This window comes from Notamacropus eugenii, chromosome 3 (assembly GCF_028372415.1).
Source record: "Notamacropus eugenii isolate mMacEug1 chromosome 3, mMacEug1.pri_v2, whole genome shotgun sequence".
NCBI classification, from domain to species: Eukaryota; Metazoa; Chordata; class Mammalia; order Diprotodontia; family Macropodidae; genus Notamacropus; species Notamacropus eugenii.
The window spans coordinates 30,691,536-30,711,075 of NC_092874.1; the positions used below are offsets into that span (position 1 = coordinate 30,691,536).

General features: G+C 42.0%; 1 long non-coding RNA gene across 2 annotated transcripts in view; it reads right to left on the minus strand.

Annotated features, from left to right (window-relative positions):
- The window catches only part of LOC140532580 (uncharacterized), a 41,202-nt gene that overhangs the window by 7,202 nt on the left and 14,460 nt on the right, over positions 1 to 19,540 (minus strand). The gene's annotated exons all lie outside the window — the stretch shown is intronic.

A 19,540-nucleotide genomic window follows, 5' to 3' on the forward strand; every position in this document is an offset into this window, starting at 1 on the left:
GATTTAATCTAAAATGGACTTCTGGGAAGAAATGAAGAGGATGGTCAGAGAGAAGGAGCTGTGGAGCTGACAGAAGCTGACAGAAGGAGGTTAGGACAGGACTCCTCTGGACTCCATTCAGGATCATTTGAACTTGGAACAGAGTCATGGCCAAGACATGATTAGGATTGGAGCCAAGGATAAAATATGAGCAAGACAGGAAGGAGGGAGGGAAACAAACATTTATTAAGTGCCTACTATGTGCCAAGCACTGTGCTAAGCACTTTACTAACTGCCTCATTTGATCCTCACAACAACTCTGGAAGGTAGGTGCTACTATGATCCTCAGGTGGAATCATATGGGAAAGGGAGACCCAGGAGGAATTTGAGCTTTCTTGAAAGAAATCAGGGAAGCTAGCAGATAAAGATGAGGAGGGAGAGCGTTTCAGACTTGAAGGATAGCCAGTGATAAGGTCTGAAATCAAGAGACCATGGCATGTCATGTAAGAGCAACAGTAAATAGATCATTTTTAGCTAAACCATAAAGTTTGAGGAGGGAAGTAATGCATGATAAGACTGGGGAAGTGGGAAGGGGCCAGGTAAAGGGCTTTAAAAACCAGAGGACTTTGCATCTTAGAGGATTTTGATTTTAGTCAGACCTTCACTTTAGGAGGGAGGGAGAGAAGGAGAGAGAGAGAGAGAGAGAGAGAGAGAGAGAGAGAGAGAGAGAGAGAGAGAGAGAGAGAGAGAGAGAGAAGGCAGGGATGCTATTGCAGCCTTCCAGGTGAGAGGTGATGACAGCCTCCACCAGACCAGCAGCTGTACGAATGAGGAGAGGGGAACATAAATAATAGATTCTGTCAAGGTAAGAAATGATAAGGCTTGACAACAGGTTGGATAAGTGGGATGAGTGAAAGAGAAGAGTTTAGTATGAGACTGAGAAAGATAGATGGTGGAATCCTTGGCAATAATAGGAAGCTAGAGAGAGGGGAGTGTTTAGAGGGCAGACACTGACTTCTGTTTTGGACATGTAACCAGAGACTGTTCCATTAGTCCGGTCTTTATGGGAATGAGGAGTAGATGCACCTGAACTTCAGAATACGTGCACAGCATGTTCCTACTCTTCTTATCACATGAAGAGGAACTTTTCTTTTGGCTACAGAGCTAGAAGGAAAATGCTTACAAAAGCCCTTTCTCATAGCCTAGATATTTTATCTTTTTTGACTTGTTTGTTATCAAGGAAAGATATGCTGCTGTAAACCTCTGGGTCAGGAGAATAACTGTGGGCCTTAGGGATCTGCACACTCATGTGGCCATGAACACAGGCCTGCATTCTTTGCTTCTTGGTCTTTTCTACTTCTGAGTGAAGGAATATTGCATGTAGCTACAACAATATAAGCCTCAAAAGATGTGGAGAACGAGCCATGACAAATTCAAGAGTTAACTTGTAGCCGAGGCAGAACCCTAAGGACTAAGGTTGGAAAGCCAAGCCCAGTGATAGCCTGGGTGTTATCTGGTGTTATCTACAGGTGGAAATGAATTTGGTGAGGGAAAATGCTTTGTAGAAATGACTTTAGGGTTGAGTCCACTCTCCACTGGTGACTGAAAGAGTATAAAGGAAAGTGTGTCCCTAGATATTGGGAGCAAATGTTTATGCTTCTCTTGAAATATCTTCTCAGTAAATATCCTTTAGTAAAGAACTCATTGATATTAACTCGCTAAGTGACGGAGGCGTTCTAATAACTGATGATCAAAGTATTGGAGACAGCATTTTGGAATGTATGGCTTGAGCTGATAGCATTAGAGAAGAAATTCTCAGCCCCCTGGGTATCCCTAGAATCCTGAGGAGTTGTAGCCTTGTATGAAATTAGGTAGGGTTGGACCTGACCCAGTGAGAGTGGGAGTTGGGAGAAGATTCTCAGAGCCTATGATATTTACAGACATGTTGAGTTTGAGGTATCTATGGGACATCCAATTCCAGATATCTAAAGGTCAGCTGATGATATAAGACTGGGCCTCAGGAGAATAATTAAGGCTGGATATATAGATCTGAGGATCATCTGCAGAGAGATGATGATTAAACCTACAGGAGCTGATGAGGTCACCCACCAAGTGAAACAATATAAAACAGGTATCCTCAACTTTGGGGTATGTTGAAAACTTTGGCAGTCTGATGAAACCTATGCACCCTTTCTTAGAATAATATTTTTTTAAAAACTTAAAAATATGTAGTGTTCAAAGGAAAACAATTATATTAAAATATTGTTTGTAGACAGTAATAAGGATGTGATCATATTTGAGCTAATGGCAAGTTTATTTACTAGTAATTTTGAAGAGTATAAACTCAAGATATCTATCTATCATATCTCTAAAGTAATTTGAAAATATTTATGATATCTGTTGGTGACAGAGTCACAAGTACTGTTAACATTACTGTATGTCCACTTTTATAATCAAAGGAAGTGCTCAATTTCTGTTAGAGCTTATTGAAAATAAAAACATAATTTTTTTCCCATACAAGTTCACAGACCCTATGAAATCTATCAAGGGATTCTTTGATCCCAGGTTAAGAACTATTGGTATAGGATGTGAAGGGAAGAGGTCCACTATAGAGTGTTGGAATACATCCACAGTTAACATGCATTGCCTGGATGAAGATCCATTAAAGGAGACTGAGAAGGAATGGTTAGATAGGGTAGGTGAAGAACCGGGAGAGATCACCTAAAGAGTAGAGAAGGTCCAGGAGAACAAGGCAGTTGATAGTGTTAAAGGCTGCAGAGAGGTTAAGAAGTACAAGAATTGAGAAAAGGTGTTAAACTCGGCATTTAGGAGATTAATGGTCACTTTGGAGAGGATTGGTATTGACTGTGCCCCCAAAGAGATGTCATTTTAAAAGAGACTGGAAACTGTCTAGCCTCTCTCCTTATAGCCTCTTACAGAATGGGAGGAGCTTCTTTTCTCAGTTATAATCCTCCTTGGCACAGCCTCCTAGTTGTGAGACATGGAGAACAACGAAGATCCACTGGTGTAGTATGTCCCTCAGCAAGGGGGCTGAGCATGTATTTTCTCCATGGAGCGAAAGAGCACGTGCCCAGACTCTATGGAACAGCCCCCAGGAGTCAGGCAGGGATTTCGCTTTTTGGACATTTCCAGGCATTTTAGGTGCTTACCTAGTACAGAGGTTGGTGGCACTGTTCAGTGGAATCCCCCAGGCCTGGTGACCTTCATCAGTCCCTAGCCTTTACCTAGCCATTGCATTGTATCTTGGTCTAGTTCTGGGGAACCTTGGCTTCTTAATAAGGGAAGGAGATTTTCCCTTCTCCTATTCTTGTCTCATTCCTTCTCTCCCACCCTAAACCTCCATCCTACCATCCTGGGGAAAGTTGCTAATTGTTCAATAGAAATAGGTACAACTTGAAGTCTAAGGGATTTACCAGAAAGGAAGAAAGTAAAAAGGTAGCCAGTGCATACATATGAATTGGGTTCATGAAACAGGTCATTTATTCCCTTGCAGAAAGGGGAATGCTAATCACAACAGAATCCTAGTATGCATTACAGAATGATTAGAACAGAATTTAGTGGCTTATGGATAATTACTATTGTAGCTGGCTTGAAGCTATTAGATAAGCCTCATCAAAGCATAACATGCTAATTAGCCATTTCACATTTCAAATCAGCACTGGACATTTTCTAATCACATAGGCACTCTTTTATCATTATTGTTGTTTTTATTCTGAACTTAGACACCAAATAAAATTGGCTGCTTCCTTATATATAGTAGGACAGAAAAAGAGAATTGTACATTAAACTATAGATCTCTATTATGTGTGGCTTCTTTTTCTTTTAAAGTATATAATAAGTACAGCCTGTAGCTTTCAAAGTTGTCCTGCCTGTCTGTGCTTCTTTCTGATCTTTCTTCCATTCTCTATATTGTAAAAAAAATGTCTCAATGTCTCATTTTCTTTTTCTTTCGCTACCTTATTCTTACCCCTCCCATCCCATCCCTAACTGAAAAATAAAATCTCTTATAATAAATATGCATAGTCAAGAAAAACAAATCCCCATATTGGCTTACACAGCCAATTTTGATTTTCTTTCTGATGGTCTCTCTCCTAGATGTAGTCTATCTGTCTCAAACAGGTGCTTCTTTTCCTACTCCTTCCTCCCCTATATCGACCTTATTGCTGGGAGATTGGGACAGTGCAATTTTCCCAGACTTTTTGATGCTGACAAGTTCAGTGCCAAATTAAAGAAACCTGTACAAGAGGTAGAGGAGGCCAGGGGTCCCAGTACAAGCCCAGCTATTAGAGTCCATTGTTCCATCCAGGGAACATCAGGAAACATTACTGGTCTGAATATGTATAATACCTATAATAATTTGAGGCAGATTTTCAATTGTGATTCAGTTTCTTTCTTTACCCAAAACCTGCTGTCATTCAAGAGAGAGCACAATATAGTGGATACAGTTTGGACCTGGAATTAAAAAACCTGGGATCATATTTCACCTCTGACATATAACTGTGTGATCATGGCTGATCTTCAGTTTATCATCTATAAATTGAGGTAGTTGGACTAGATGACCTCTTAGATCCCTTTCATCTCAGAGTCTTTGGTCCTATAAAGTCACATCTGATCCTCATCTGTACAAGTGGGACAATAACACTATTTCTAAAACCTTCAACTTTTCTCATAGTTGCTGGGTTCAAAAGGAGCTAATATATGAAAAGTGCTTTCCAAGCTTTAAAGCGCTCTGCAAAGTAGGCAGTTATTATTACTTCAGAGCCCTGGGAAGGTTCATATTGACATGACTATTGAAATGTCAATGCTTCCTCCTTGTTCAGTTTTTGAATATAAGTTTTAAAAAATAATTATGTTGAATCTCATCAGAGTATGTGCTGGAATAATAGATTAATAATGACACTTCCTTTAGAAATCTGAGAATGTCTGGTATTATCCAATCAATTATAATGGCTCCTCTGGACCCATTATGTCTCCTTAGTACTCATTTCTGTTATTAGAACAGTGAGTGGGAAGATGGGCATAACCGCTCCTGTCACAGGAAATTATTTACCACACCTCTATGGGCAGAAGAAGTACAGTCACTGATCTTACAAGTTACAGGACACCACGGTCAGAGACTGGAGTAGAGCAGCCAGCCAATTCATGACTTCTGCATTGTCTTTGGAAGCTATTTTGAAAATAGAGGCAATGTAGGGTCGTGCAACAGATACTGACTGTGGTGTCAGGAGACCCAAGTTCTAGTCTCAGCAAGTTCCATATGAATCAACTTAGGTGGCATGGAGATAGACCTAGGGTCTGGAATAAGGGGAGGTAATCATTCTATAACACTTTGCCCTGGTTAGACTACAACTGAAGTACTGTGATCAGTTCCAGGTAACATCACATTTTGGGAAGGATGCTGACAAGCTGGAGGAAAATGGTCAGGATGGCCAACACAGTGCCTAGCACATAGTTTGCTCTTTATAAATGCTTGCTGATTGATTAGTTGAAGAAAAAGGGATGCTCAACCATAATAATAAAAGACTTGGTGAGGAGGGGAACATGATATTTATCTTTTAAGAATTTGAAGGGATGTGTTTGGAAAAGGGATTAGATTTGTCCTGCTTGGCTCCACAGGGTAAAACTATGAGAAAGGGGTAGAAGTTGTAGAGTTTGATATAAGGAAGAACACTAGCTAAGATGCCTGAGGAGGTAGTGTGGGTGGGTATGGCTTTATTGGAGAACTTCAGATGAAGGTTGGATGACCTCGTGTTGGGACTGTTGTTGAACAAATTCCCTTAACAACTTCCCCTGCTCTGAGGAGCTATGGTTTGGACTGAACAGCTCCTGAAGTTCCTTCCTATTCTGAGATGCTGGAATTCTCTCTGTCACATAAGTTCTAGGAGTCTCAGCATCCACATGTAAAAAAGAATACCAGGTGATTGCTGAGGTCCCTTCCAACTTTAATATTCCATGACTATGATATCCATAATACAATGGGTGATTTGAGTATTATCTTTCATCTAAGGATACCAAGGTACTTCATTCACTTCAATTCAAGTTTATGCCTGTAATATACGGAGGAGGCAGATACTATATTTTGTCCTCATATTGTTGAGGAACTCTGATGAGATGTGGATTGTGTTAAGTCTTGAAACAATGTATAACCTCCTAATTATTAGTGGTGTGTGTGTGTGTGTGTGTGTGTGTATGTGTGTAATATGGATATTGATAGCTTGGATTTTTTCTCTGAAAACGTCCTGTTCTCATCCTGCCACCATTTATCAGTTGCGGAATGGCTGTTATTCTTATAAATATGAATCAGTTCATGGGGGCCATATTTGGATGAACAGATGAGTAAAAAATATTCACAACATATACTGCAATGCGTTGGACCACAAATTGAATTGAAGAAGGCAGATGGGTTAAATTGCCTTTGGGGAAATTTGTAATGCTTTCATTGAGCCCAAGATTCTCTTTGGACCCTTGGAAGGAGTATTCACTGCATCCTTCTGTGAGATCACAGATCCACCAAGGCTTCAGAGGATCATTCAAGGAAACCAAATTCTGTATAAAAAAAAATAAAATAAATGGAACTAGTGGTAATAAATCTTAGGTTTGAGGATATCCTCCCTGAGCAGGAAGTCAAGTAGCTACCTCTATTTTGCCTCATTGTTCTTTCCTGTGTTTTTTAGCACTGTGATAGTATTTCCTAGTTTAAAAATAGGTCACTTTAGAGTTATATGGGTTTGGATTTTTTATGTTTTACAAATGGTCATATGGTCATATGGAGATAATCTGTGTTTGTTTGTTGGTTTTGTCATTATTGAAGTTCTGTAGGTTAACACAAATCACAACTGGTCTATAACTAGGTTTATATATCCTAGGGAGGTGTCCAAGGCCCTTAAGTCATCTGCTAGGTAATACAATGGATAGATGGTAATACAATGGATAGATCATTGAGTCTAAAATCAGGAAGACCTGAGTTCAAATGTGACCTTAGACTTTTATTAACTATGTGACTCTGGGCTATTACTTAACCTCAGTTTGCCTCAGTTTCCTCATCTGTAAAATAGGGATAATAACATCATCTACCTCCTAGGGTTGTTCTGAGGATCAAGTAAAATATTTGCAAGAAGTCCTCAGCATGGTATCTGGCACGTAGTGGGTTCTATATAAATGTTAGCTTTTAACTGTTATTATTATCTGTCCAGCTTCACATGACTAATGAGTGTCAGGGGTGGAGTTAAAATTCAGATCTTTTCAAGTATAAGCCCAACATTCTATACATTACTAGACCTACAGAATTTTAGAATTTGGAAGGGGCCTCTGCTGACATGTAGTCCAATTTATGCTCTCCCTCCCACCCCTAATTTCCACTGCCACAAACCTGATGAGTAGTCACTTGGTCTAAGCTTGAAGACCTCCATTGACCTTTGGAGGCAGCTCATGGTGCTTTTGGACAGCTCTAATTGGGCTGAGCTTTCCCTGCATCTAACTCAAATCTTCCTCTTTATAAATTCCACTCATTGCTCTGGCATCTGCCCTCTGCTGCCAAACAGAGCAAACCCAATCCCTTTTCTGGAGGCTGGCTCTTGGACTTTTTAAAATGAACTACCATTTCCTTTCCTGCTCTTCTTCTCTAGGCTAAACAACTCAGTACTTTCAAGTGACATTCATTTGGAATGGTCCCAAGGACCTTCACCACCCTGACTACCCTCTTCTGGCAGTACTCCCAACTTATCAATATCCTTTCTAACATTTGGTGTCCAGAACTCAACACAGTACTCCAGGCAGAGTCTGCCAGGGGCAGAGGACAGTGAGACAATCACTTCTGTATCCCTGAAACCCATAGGTCTCTCTTAATGCAGACTTAGACCACATTTGGTTTTTGGCCCCACTAGGCTCAGCTTCTGACTCAGCCAGGTACTAACCCACTGATGTCTTTTCCAGATGAGCTACTCTCTAGACAGACTTTGCCATACTCCCTCTCACTGACAGACCAGCGCTGATATCCCCTGTGATAGTAGTTTTGTTAGTAGTGGCACATTTTCAGTGGCTTTTAAAATCCTTTCCAACACTTGAAAGAAATACGCAATCCAGAATTCAAAATAAGTAAGATGGGAAGAGAGATTCATCGCTCACTAAATTTCACTTTCTTCCAATTTCCCCAAAAACTGTAACAAGGAAACACGTTGAGTCTGCATGTTTATAGATAAGTACAATCACATAGAAGTGTGTTTTTTTTAATGATTAAAAGAATTCCCAAACTCAGACGCTGCTCAAATGATCTTCCAAAATTTCTTAGTTGCTAATTCTTGGCAGTTTAGAAAGAGGCCTGTAAGGTGGAAAAATCTGAACTGGAAAATTGGCCAATTTAGAGGAATTCATTGGTAAGAATTCCCCGAGGCCTAACATGTGTAGCTTCGGTAGCTGTTACATATTTCTGGGATTTCCACTTGATCCAAAAGATCTCAGGTGCCTGAAATTTTCACCATAATATGATTAGGCTCACTCATTCGGTTTATACTCCTGTGTCCTGAAGGTCCAGAGGAGAATTATGAAGTCAGTTTAGATTCTCTGAGCTGGAAGCAGCTACAATAGTTGACTTTTCACTGGATTCTTCTGCAGAATTCTATTGCTTCACATGACATGAATAGGGATAATTGGAGAAAATTTTGATGCTCTAATATTTCCCCTCTTCATTCTGCACATATTATAAATACTGATTATGTGTCACACTGTTCAGGGCAGTGGCTAGAATGCTGGGTCTGTGGTCAGAAAGACTCCTCTGAGTTCAAATCCAGCCTCAGACACTTACTAGCTGTGTGACTCTGGGCAAGTCACTTCACCCTGTTTGCCTCAGTTTCCTTATCTGTAAAATGAGCTGGAGAAGGAAATGACAAACCATTCCAGTATCAACGCCAAGAAAATCCCAAATGGGTCATGAAGATTTGAATACCAAAAGTAGTAATCTGTAGTATGAAAGTAGACTTGATTTCCTCAATTTTACTTTACTACTTGCCTCTTTATCCTTCTACGATTCTATAAACCCAGGCCATTTGGACCAGCATTTATGCTTTTCTCATCAATATATTCCCAAGCTTCAAAGTGTTCTGTGAGCAAATTAGTTTGGGAAACTCTGATCTAGGCTAAAGCTCTCATTTTACAAATGAGAACACTGAGGCCCAGGCAGGTTGAGAGATTTGCCTAAAGTCACCTGGTTTGTGCCAGAGGTGAGTGTAGAAATCAGATTTTTTAAATTTTCTTGTCTCTTTCTACTACATGGTACTTCCAATTGATGTGTAGAATGGTTTGTTTGGGAGGCATTGAGCACTGAAAGTCAGCATAACAGTGCAAGAGTGTCAAAGTCAAGTAGAGATGGAGGACACTAAACTATATGTAAGGGTCCCAGCAGGTCACATTATCTTAGACAATCACATGTTGGTACAAATTCCTTTTTTTTTTATTAATATATCAACACATTAAGATCAGCTTGTTGAAGAACCCTTGTTGACAAACTACATTTTCACATGGTTCAAGTCTCAGGAGTGTTGTGGGCTGCATGCAAACCGCAGACTCCATATTTGACACAGGACATAGGATACTTATGACTCAGAATCAGGATAGGCCTGGGTTAATGTCCTATGTCCATCTGTTTCATTATGGGCAAGTCATTTCCCCTCTGGGAGCCTCAGATTCTCCATCTCATCTATAAAATGGGATGATGTTAACTGCTACATAATGTCAACTCTAGTTATTTTATGTCCATACTAAGATGTATTAGAGTTAAATTCATTTATCAGATTAATTAGCTGCCACTCCCCAGTTAGCAAGATCCTGAGGAAATGGGACTCAGATTTGGAGGTAGAGTGAGGTCAGGAAAGGTCTGACAAAAGGAGTTCAAGGAACAAAGGAACAGGTGGAGCTACATCATTGTGGGTCCCTGGGCAACTACCAGAAGAATGGAAACTTCTTGAGGACAGAGACTGTCTCATTTTTGTTTTTGTTTTTCTCAGTGACTAGCACAGCGTCTAGAGAATGTGGAAGGTGATTAAGAAGCCTTTATTCAATGAATGGAAGGTAGCTTAGATACCCTGGGTGTGTGGACACCTGGAGGATGCCTTGCCAACTTCCCACTTTTTCTTGGAGCTGGTCTTGGGAGTGGGTTCCCCTTTTTCTCCAGAATGTCTGTACCAGACCTTTCCCACTTGTTCCATTATCCATGAATCTTTTCTGATTAATGAGAAAATTCCTGTGGTGAGAACGGTGGGTAGGTGTAGAGGTGAAAACTCTGACTGAAAAGGGACCCAAGTGGGGTTGCTGCCTTGTGTACTGGTCCAGAATCACCCAGGGAGGGCAAACACAGAGGGCGGACAGTCATGACTCACCTCTCTGACAGTAGATGGCAGAACAGATTACAGACAAGCCGAACTGGAAAGTATTAAAAGCAAAAAAGAAAAGATCCCTTTAATTTCCTAAACTGGAAGACTGTCTAAGCCTGGAATGACGTTTCAGCTTCTGGAGGGTGAGATGCCTCCTTTTGAGGCAGATCTTCCAATCTACCATAAGCAGTGACCCAGGAAAGGGTTGTATAAAAAATACATGGGGATGCTTTAGGATAGATTTATGAAGGGGATTCATGGGACAGATTTCAAGGAAGTGATGTATGCTTCATGCAGAAGGATAGAGGTGAACAACCACAGAAAGGAATGTGAAAGGAAATGAGCCAGTAGATTTTGCCATCACACAGTAAAGCTGTGTGATCCAGGCATGAGCAGAAGGCAGGGAAGGAAGGCTTCAGGTTCTACCACATACTGCCTGTATGACCTTGGGCAAGTCAGTCATCTTTCCAAGTCCCAGTGTCCTCAATCTAAAAATAGTGGGGTTGGACTGCACAACCTGGAAGGTCTCTGATGCTATGATCCTTCCTTATCTAAATCTGTGCTCTTAAGGGCAGGGAGTGGTTCATTTCATTTCTGTATTCAATTTTACAAACATTTCTTCAGCTCTTACCACGGTGCCACCTACCTTCTGAACCAAGAGGGGACAGATTCAAGATGCGGAAAGAGACACATATTTCTGGATGTGGCCAGGGTCAAAATTCGTTGTGCTTCCCTACGTGTATTTATTGCAAGAGATTTGTTTTCCTTTTTTCTTTTTCAATAGAGGGGGAGGTGGGCAGAAGAGATTGTTCATTTAAAAATTAATTAAATTAAAACTTAAGAAGAAAATTGTTTGACTTTGCAGTTCCAGTGCATGTCACAATAACTTGCACCGAGTAGGTGCTTAATGAACACTTGTTAGATTTGCTGAAACTTAGAGAGACCAGTCAGTTGGTGGAACTGCATGAGCACCCCTCTTCCCTTTTCATGAAATCCATGCTTTCATAGGTTTAGGGAACAGGTTCTGTGAATGCATATCTAGGTCTTATACTCTTAGAAGTTTCCTGGGACAGCAAGACATGAAGTGATTTGCTATAACCAGTATATGTCAGAGACAGGTCTTTTTGACTGGGAAGGCCGGCCCTCTTTCTTCTCCACCACATGTTGTTTAGTTGTGTTTGATTTTCTGTGACTCCATTTGGGGTTTTCTTGGCATTTGCCATTTCCTTCTCCAGATCATTTTATAAATGAGGAAACTGAGGCCAATGGGGTTATGTAACTTGCCCAGGGTCACCCAGCTAGTAAGTGTGGAGGTCAAATTTGAATTCAGGTCTTTCTGACTCCAGGGCCAGTATTCCTTATCCACTGTGCCACCTAGTTACATGTGCTGTCTCTCAAACTTTAACCTTCCCTAAATTCATAGCTTTCTGAGTGAGTCATTCCTCTTATCTCAGTGACTCTCCCTCACTTGGATTCTTTCCAGCAGGTGATTCTTTGGGTGAGACCTCTGATTAATACACCAGAGCTGGTGGTTGGAATTTCTGGCCTCTGGAAGAGCCTGTTGGGTTTCCCTGGCATACATCATGCCTTAGCAGAAGGAATGACATCCTTTCATACGTGGTAAGGCTGACTTCCTTGAGAGCTCTCCACCTGCCCACACCAATCCCCAGGAGGATAAGGTGGGATGACAGGTTACCTGTGGAAGCAGAGTTACCTTTAAAAAGAAAGGTGCCTTATTTCCTTGAGAATGATCTAGCTAGGCTTTCTGTGACAAGATTCAGTCTGGGCAAGCTGCCCCTGAGGCACCAACATGTCCCTTTTGGGACAAATAGTGCATTACACTTTGTTGGCACTTTCTGCCCAGGTGCCATGTGAAGGGCAAAACATCAGCTAGGGGATGTCAGAGCCTGGGCAAGTAAGTGTTTGAGACAAAACGATAGCGATTCGCTTTCATTTAGCACCTGGCATGTTCTAAGAAGGATATGAGACCCTAAGAAAACAATACTCAGGTCTCTTGCACCATCCCCCCTCTCATGCCAACTTTTGTTCCAGTGAAATTAGTTTTCATGAAAGTGATAGACTGTGTACACACGTATATACACATGCATGTAGTACATAAATATGCTTGTGGTTTACACTGGAAGCAGAATGTAAACTCCTGAAGGGCAAGCAACATCTTTTCTTATCTTTGTAGCCCCATAATGATTGTCTAGTAAGTATGTAATATGGGGACCACATCTCCCAAAAACCCATGCAGGATGATCCAATATGGGGATGACACCAGATGGCTGCTGAAGAGGGAACCTAGAACAAGAACTTTAAAAATCTGGGGGGTGACAGTCAGACTAGAGAGGAAAAGGTATGCATGCTGACAATGGGTGAGGGAGAGAAACAGAGACAGGGACAGAGAGAAAGGAGAGAGAGAGCCAGAAACACAGAGACAGAGACAGAGAGAGATATAAGGGACGAGGCAGAGAGAGAGAGAGAGAGGAGAGAGAAAGAGAAGGGGAGGGAGGAAGAGAGACAGAGACAGAGAGAGATAGAGAGATACAAGGATGGGGCAGAGAAAGAGGAGAGAGGGGAGAGAGAGACAGAGACAGAGAGAGATATAGGGACAGGGGCAGAGAGAGAGAGGAGAGAGAAAGAGAAGGGGAGGGAGAGAGAGGAAAGAGAGAGAAAGTGACAGAGGGAGGGTGGTAAGGAGAGAGGGAGAGGGAGAGATGGAGAAAAAGGAAGGATGGAGAGATTGAAAGATTGAGAGATACAGAGAGAGAAAGTGGTGGGGGAGGGGGGAGACAGAAAGATAGGGGAGGGGGAAGGGGAAGAGGGAGAGAGACAGAGAGGGAGAGGAGAAGAAAATGGGGCCTCCATTTAGCTCTTCCTGAGGCCTGTGGCATGGAGCACTCCCCTCAGCTGAGCTTGTGAGAATGTTCACCCTCCTCACTGATGTGCTGGCAGGGAGGGGTGAGGTTTCAATATTTGTTTGGTGAGAAGCAGAGCCTCTGAAGTCCTTGGCTCTATCAAATGGATTTTCCCTCATTTGTTCATTCCAATATTTATAATAATAACATGTACATACATATACACACATATGCCTTGAATCCTTAAAAATTATAACTTTTTTATAGTTTTATAGGATTTTTAATAGTTTTTTTTAAAGCATTCAGTGAGATGCCCACCTCATTCTCTTCTACTAACTGCCTCGCTGAGTCACTCCCTGGCCTTCATTCAGAACCTAACCCCTGACTGGGGAAATCGCAAAACGTGCTTTGTCTCTAAGCCAATAACTTCTTTCATTTCCTTATGAGCCTTTGCCCTCTTGAATTAGATCAGATACACAGGTCAAAGGAAAAGTACCCAGTGATAGTGCCAACTTGGTAAAACTCCTTTTAAAGATGTCTTCTTTTCCTTATGGCTTTGAGAGGCCATGAAAAGAAGAGACAGGAACCCCCAAAATCCAAGGCAAGCCATGGCTATTCTGGACAGGCCCATCCATTCTGCCAGGGTGCAGAGGTTGCTGGCTCTATGTTGGCCTATATGAGTAGTAATGGGGAGGATGACCCTCTGTCCTGTGGAGTGGGGGAGCTGGCCTCAGTTATCCAGAGATAACTGGGGAGCATGGGAAAAGGAAGGAGAGACCAAACCTCTCCTTTGGCCACCAACGAGGCCTTGGCACTGCTTGCTTACGTCTCATGGCCCATTGAGGGCCATGGTGTTGCAGACAGAACTAGATAGAACTTGCTTCTTCAGACTGTCAGCTCTGAGAGTTGATGGCTTCTGAAGTCCCTTTGTACTCCAAATCTACAGTCCTGGAGTCCACTGTGCATTCGTGATGCTGGTGATCGTTTATAGCCAGCTTTAGCATTGGCTAATGTTCTCTCGTTTAATTCTCCCAACAACCTAGTGATTAGTATTACTCCCATTTTACAGGCAAGGAAACTGAGGATGAGAGAGGGTAAATGACTTGTCTAGTGTCATGCAGCTGGTATCTGAGGTAGGAGTTAAACTCAGGTCTTCTCGCCTCAAAGTTCAGCCCTCTACCCACTGGACCCATTTGTGGCCTATTGTTGGGGTCCTATTATTGGGGTGGGAGAATCTGGGAGCAGTGGTCCCTGGGGCAGTGGTGACTAGAAATGGCAACATCTTCAGGGGGTGAAGCTGCCTGTGGACTGTGGAAACCTTGGGACCAAGGAAAGGGCTGCCTTTAAAGGGAGCTTCATGAGGGCCCAAAGGCACGAGGCACCCGAGGCATCCACTCTGTTTGATAGGTTCTCAACATGCAGGTCTCACTACCATTGGATATTAGAGTCCAAACCCACTGTCCCCACGGACTTGGGGTGAACGAGGTTCACACAGTTGTACAAGTGGTTCAGGGGGAATATTTTGTACCCACCATTCTTGCTATGTGTTTTAATAAATCTCTTTTCCAAAAAGCTAAGGCTTAGCTGGCTGGATGTAAGGGAAAGAAAGAGGAGAGCAGCTGGGAAGTATCTGAGGCTGTGTGAGGGCAAGCAAAGTAGGATCTTTTGCTTTTTTTGTTTTTACCAAGAAGTATAACGCCTCTGAATAATGTGATTAAGGAAGATCTTTCCCTCCCATTGTTGGACTTGGGAAGATTTCTAGGAAGGTCCACACCTTTTGTTAATGACATTTGTGGGGCAGATTAGACTCTGGCAAGCCTCTAGGCAGCACGTGCCCCCCACCTCCCCACTTCCTTTGAAAACCCAGATGTGCTTCCCTCTCTGGTAACTATGGTCAGACAGTAGAACCTGTCTTTTGAATTGTGATGTATGTATTGATTATGGTCAGACAGAGAAAGCCATGTCTGTTGATCTTTGATTTCTCTGAAGTACAGGGTACTGACTTTTGCCCCTGAACTGACTAAAGGATACATGTGCTTCATTAAAGTGATTGTTAACCCTCAAAAGTTGCCTTTCCTTTTATGAATGCAGATCTAAGAACCTGTGGTAGCAAGCCCCCCTGTGTATGTTGGGGTACTTACTGATACAGGCTGCAAATCTGAGTGATTGGGAGATCACAGAAATAGGCAAGTTTGGAGGAGAGGTGGACTTCTATTTACTTATCTAGCTATTGATTGATTTTTGGCAGGGGGGAGGGAAGGAGGAGATTGTAAATTCTATTTTATACTCACTGAGTTTGAGATGCCTATCGGACATCTGGGTGAAAACATTCACAAGCAGATGGTGATATCAGACTGTAACTAAGGGAAGAGATGAGGTCTCAGTCCAAGGATCTGAGACCCAGAGCTAGAAGGGACCACAGAGATGATCTTGTCCAGTCCCCTCAGCTGAAGAAAATAAGGCTCAAGGAAGTCACCCAAAGGTCACATGTGAAAAGCAATGGAAGGTAAAATTAGTCTAAAGAAAGCTTAGTGTGAGACACACTGAGCCACATTATCCTAAGAATACTCTTAGTTGAAACTGGTATTAAGAAGACAGCAAATTGTTAGAAAAATAAAATAGTGATTTCTACAAGGATTTATTTCTGTCACTGGTGATCAGGGAAATGCCACATTTGGACCCTAACACCTCAGATCCCAATGTCCTATACAGGGATGTTGAAATGGCATTTAAGATGACGTTATGACTTGAGACAGACTAGACCCACTATACACAAGGGAAAGCTGTGCTGGAGGGGACCCAATCATTAAAGCCTCCAGAATTTGTTTTCCTAGATATTTTACAGAAGTAAAGACACCAAAAAGAATCCAAACAGTCACACCCCCAAGTAATCCTACAAGGCTCTTTGATAACTGGGACCTTGGAGATAACCATGTTCAATGATTCTCTGATTATTAATGTCAAGCAAGTTCGAAAATGTGGGAAAGACAAATGCTTGCCATTGCACAGAAGATATTTTGCCTGAACTTCTGATGGAAAAAGGATTGCCTGGAGATGCTGCCTGAGTTCCTCTGAATGCTCCTGGCTCTACCTGACATTATGCTGATGAAATCAAGCCTGTGAATTCGGCCTCAATTCCATACACAACCATGCAGAAAGAGATTGGTTTAATCATCCATTCAGGAAAACCTATATGGATGAAAAATACTTATTGTCCAAATTAGAGCATGCAGTTGAATGACCAGTCCAATGGGTTTGGACATCTATCTGGGACAAGTGTTGCAGGTGGACGGAGAACTAAGCCAAGGACTGAACAGAAAGAAGAGAACAGCCCATGCTGCATTTGGGAAAACATAGTATGTAGAATGATCCTAAGCTACTTCCTGGAACAAAAACCCATCTTTTAAAAGCAAACTTAAGGTTGTGAATCTCAGAGTACTGTAATCTTTGAAGGGTCAAAGTTACAGTTGATCCAAAAGGAAATGGAAAAACTCATAATAAGTATAAGAAAGTAACAGCCATAACTTTGGGTATATCATGGAGGAAATGTTTGATTGGAGAAAACGGTAGTAGGTGATCAGAGCTATTTCAGTTCAATTCAATACAATTCAAGAACTAGCTAATTAGCACTTATTATGTGCCAGACACTGTTAAGTGCCAAGGACATAAAGACAAAAGTGAAAACATACTTCAAGAAGATTTCATTCTCTTGGGGAAAGTGAAGGATAAGAGATGGACAGTCTGGTATGGTGCTTGTACCCAGACAAAGTCAAAGATGTGGAGGAAGGCCTCTAGCTCACTGAATGGATCCTCTAGGGGAGAAAAATCACACAGTATGAGAAAGGCTGCAAGTTTACCAGTGGAAGTGATAAGATCAGGGAACCAGAATGTTGAGATTTGGGGGGCTCAGGACCTCAAAATACTGACACGCTGCTGAATGAATTTGACTCAAGCCTTTTTTTAGCCAAAGTAAAACACAGTTTATTAAAGATTTGCCATATTGGATTAACTCTTAAGAAGCCTAACCATTTGTGACCCTTGTATTGACAAGTAGGCCAGATAGAATCTCAGCTAGAAAGAATCAGAGCTGGAATGAATCTGAGTGCCTTCATGGAGGCAAGAGGGAGTTTATATACAGAAAGAATGTGGGAAAGATCTAGAGGTGGCTCCTTGACCACTTGTTGGGATTGGGATGACTGATCTAGGGTGGGAAATAGCTGGAGGCAATCAGGAGTTTACAAGACAATGAAAGCCTGAGGTGGGAAGCAGGTGGGGACAATCCAGAGGCCACAGACAATGGAGGGCCAGGTTATACCGAGGGTAACAGATATGGGTATGAAAAATCAGATTAAATGAGAAGATTTAAGGAGAGTTCTAGGGGGTTCCCAGAGTCTATACCCCATCATTGGGAGCACCTGCATCAGGGTGAGCATAGATTCTTCTTGTCTGTCTGTTTTGTATATGTTGGGTCCCCCCAGCAGAGTGTAAGTTCCCTGTGGGCAGTGTCAGGTATTTATTTTTAATTTCGATTACCCAACACAGTACCTCTCACATAGCAGCAGGTGCTTAATACCTATTGGCTGAATTGAAATGGAGGTTTGGTAACTTGGCACCAGGGTCATGAATTTTGCTAGTGGCTGAATTAGTGGTCAAGAATTCCTTGTTCTAAGGCTATCTATAATCATATGAAAAAATGCTCTAAATCACTATTGGTTAGAGAGATGCAAATCAAAACAACTCTGAGGTACCACATCACACCTATAAGATTGGCAAACATGACAGAACAAGAAAATGATAAATGCTGGAGAGGATGTGGCAAAGTTGGAACACTAATTCATTGTTGGTGGAGCTGCGAGCGCATCCAACCATTCTGGAGAGCAATTTGGAACTATGCCCAAAGGGCTACAAAAATGTGCATACCCTTTGACCCAGCAATATCGCTACTAGGACTATATCCCCAAGAGATCATAAAAATGGGAAAGGGTCCCACATGTACAAAAATATTTATAGCAGCACTCTATGTAGTTGCCAAAAACTGGAAGTCAAGGGGATGCCCATCAATTGGGGAATGGCTGAATAAATTATGGTATATGAATGTAATGGAGTACTATTGTGCCATAAGAAATGATGAACAAGAAGACTTCAGAGAGGCCTGGAAGGACTTATATGACCTGATGCTGAGTGAAAGGAGCAGAACCAGGAGAACTTTATGCACAGCAACAACCACAGTGTGTGAGAGTTTTTTCTGGTAGACTTAGATTTTTGTAATAACACAAGAACTTCTTACCAAAAAAAAAATCCCAATGGAGGATCTCAAGGCAAAATGCCTGCCACACTCAGAGAGAGAAATATGGAAGTCACTCACATATTGTAGCAGATCATGTTTGTGTATGTGTATGTGTTTGTGTATCATGTTCTGATTTGTTATACGATTTCTTTCATTTATCTTAGTCTGACTACATAGCATGACTATAGTGAAAATATACTCAATAGGAAAGTATATGTAGAATCTATACAGAATTGTATGCAGTCGTGGGGAGGGAGGGGGGTAGTGGGGGGTAGGTGGGGGGGATAAAATCACAATTGTATGGCAGTGATTGTTAAACATTACAAAATTAAAAAAAAAAAAAAGAATTCCTTGTTCTAAATGGGTGCTCTTTCTACCCCACAATACTGAGCCAGAGCTAGGAAGCCCACAATGGAAGAAGATAGACCAGAGACCTCTAGATGTAAGAATGCTATAGGTTAGGGCCATTTATTCAGGTGAAGTCTGTTGAAAGTGAGCACTGACTAAGCTTTGAATGGGAAAGGAGAGAGACAAAGGGACGGGCTTCCTGAGTCGCTGGAGGGGGCAGAGTGGGACAACTGTGTCCCAGGGACTCTGGGTAATAGACTCTGGTCACTAACACATCTCTTCAGGCAGGAAGGTAGTAATAGAAAGTTTGAAACAGAAAGAAGAAGCTTATCTCAGTGCTAGAAGCCACTCAACCTTAGTTTGCTTGTGTCCCCTCCCCCCCAACTCTAACCACCATGGTCTTGCCCATGCTTGAAGCTGCAGCTGTCAACGTCAGATATAAACCCCCAGAGGGTTATTGCTGGTGTGTCTTAGGTAGTGTAGCTGCTGTTTAGGTTAGGCTTATCCCTCAAACTGTAACCCTCTGTGCTGTAGGGCAGAATGCTGTATAAAGTGCACCTAGATGGGGGTGGGGGGGTGGGGAGGGACAGGGAACAGAAATGTCCCCGGGGTAGGGAATGATTAAGTTTTGTCTTTGTATCCTTGGCGCCTAGTCCAGTGGTATGAGCATAGGAAATGCC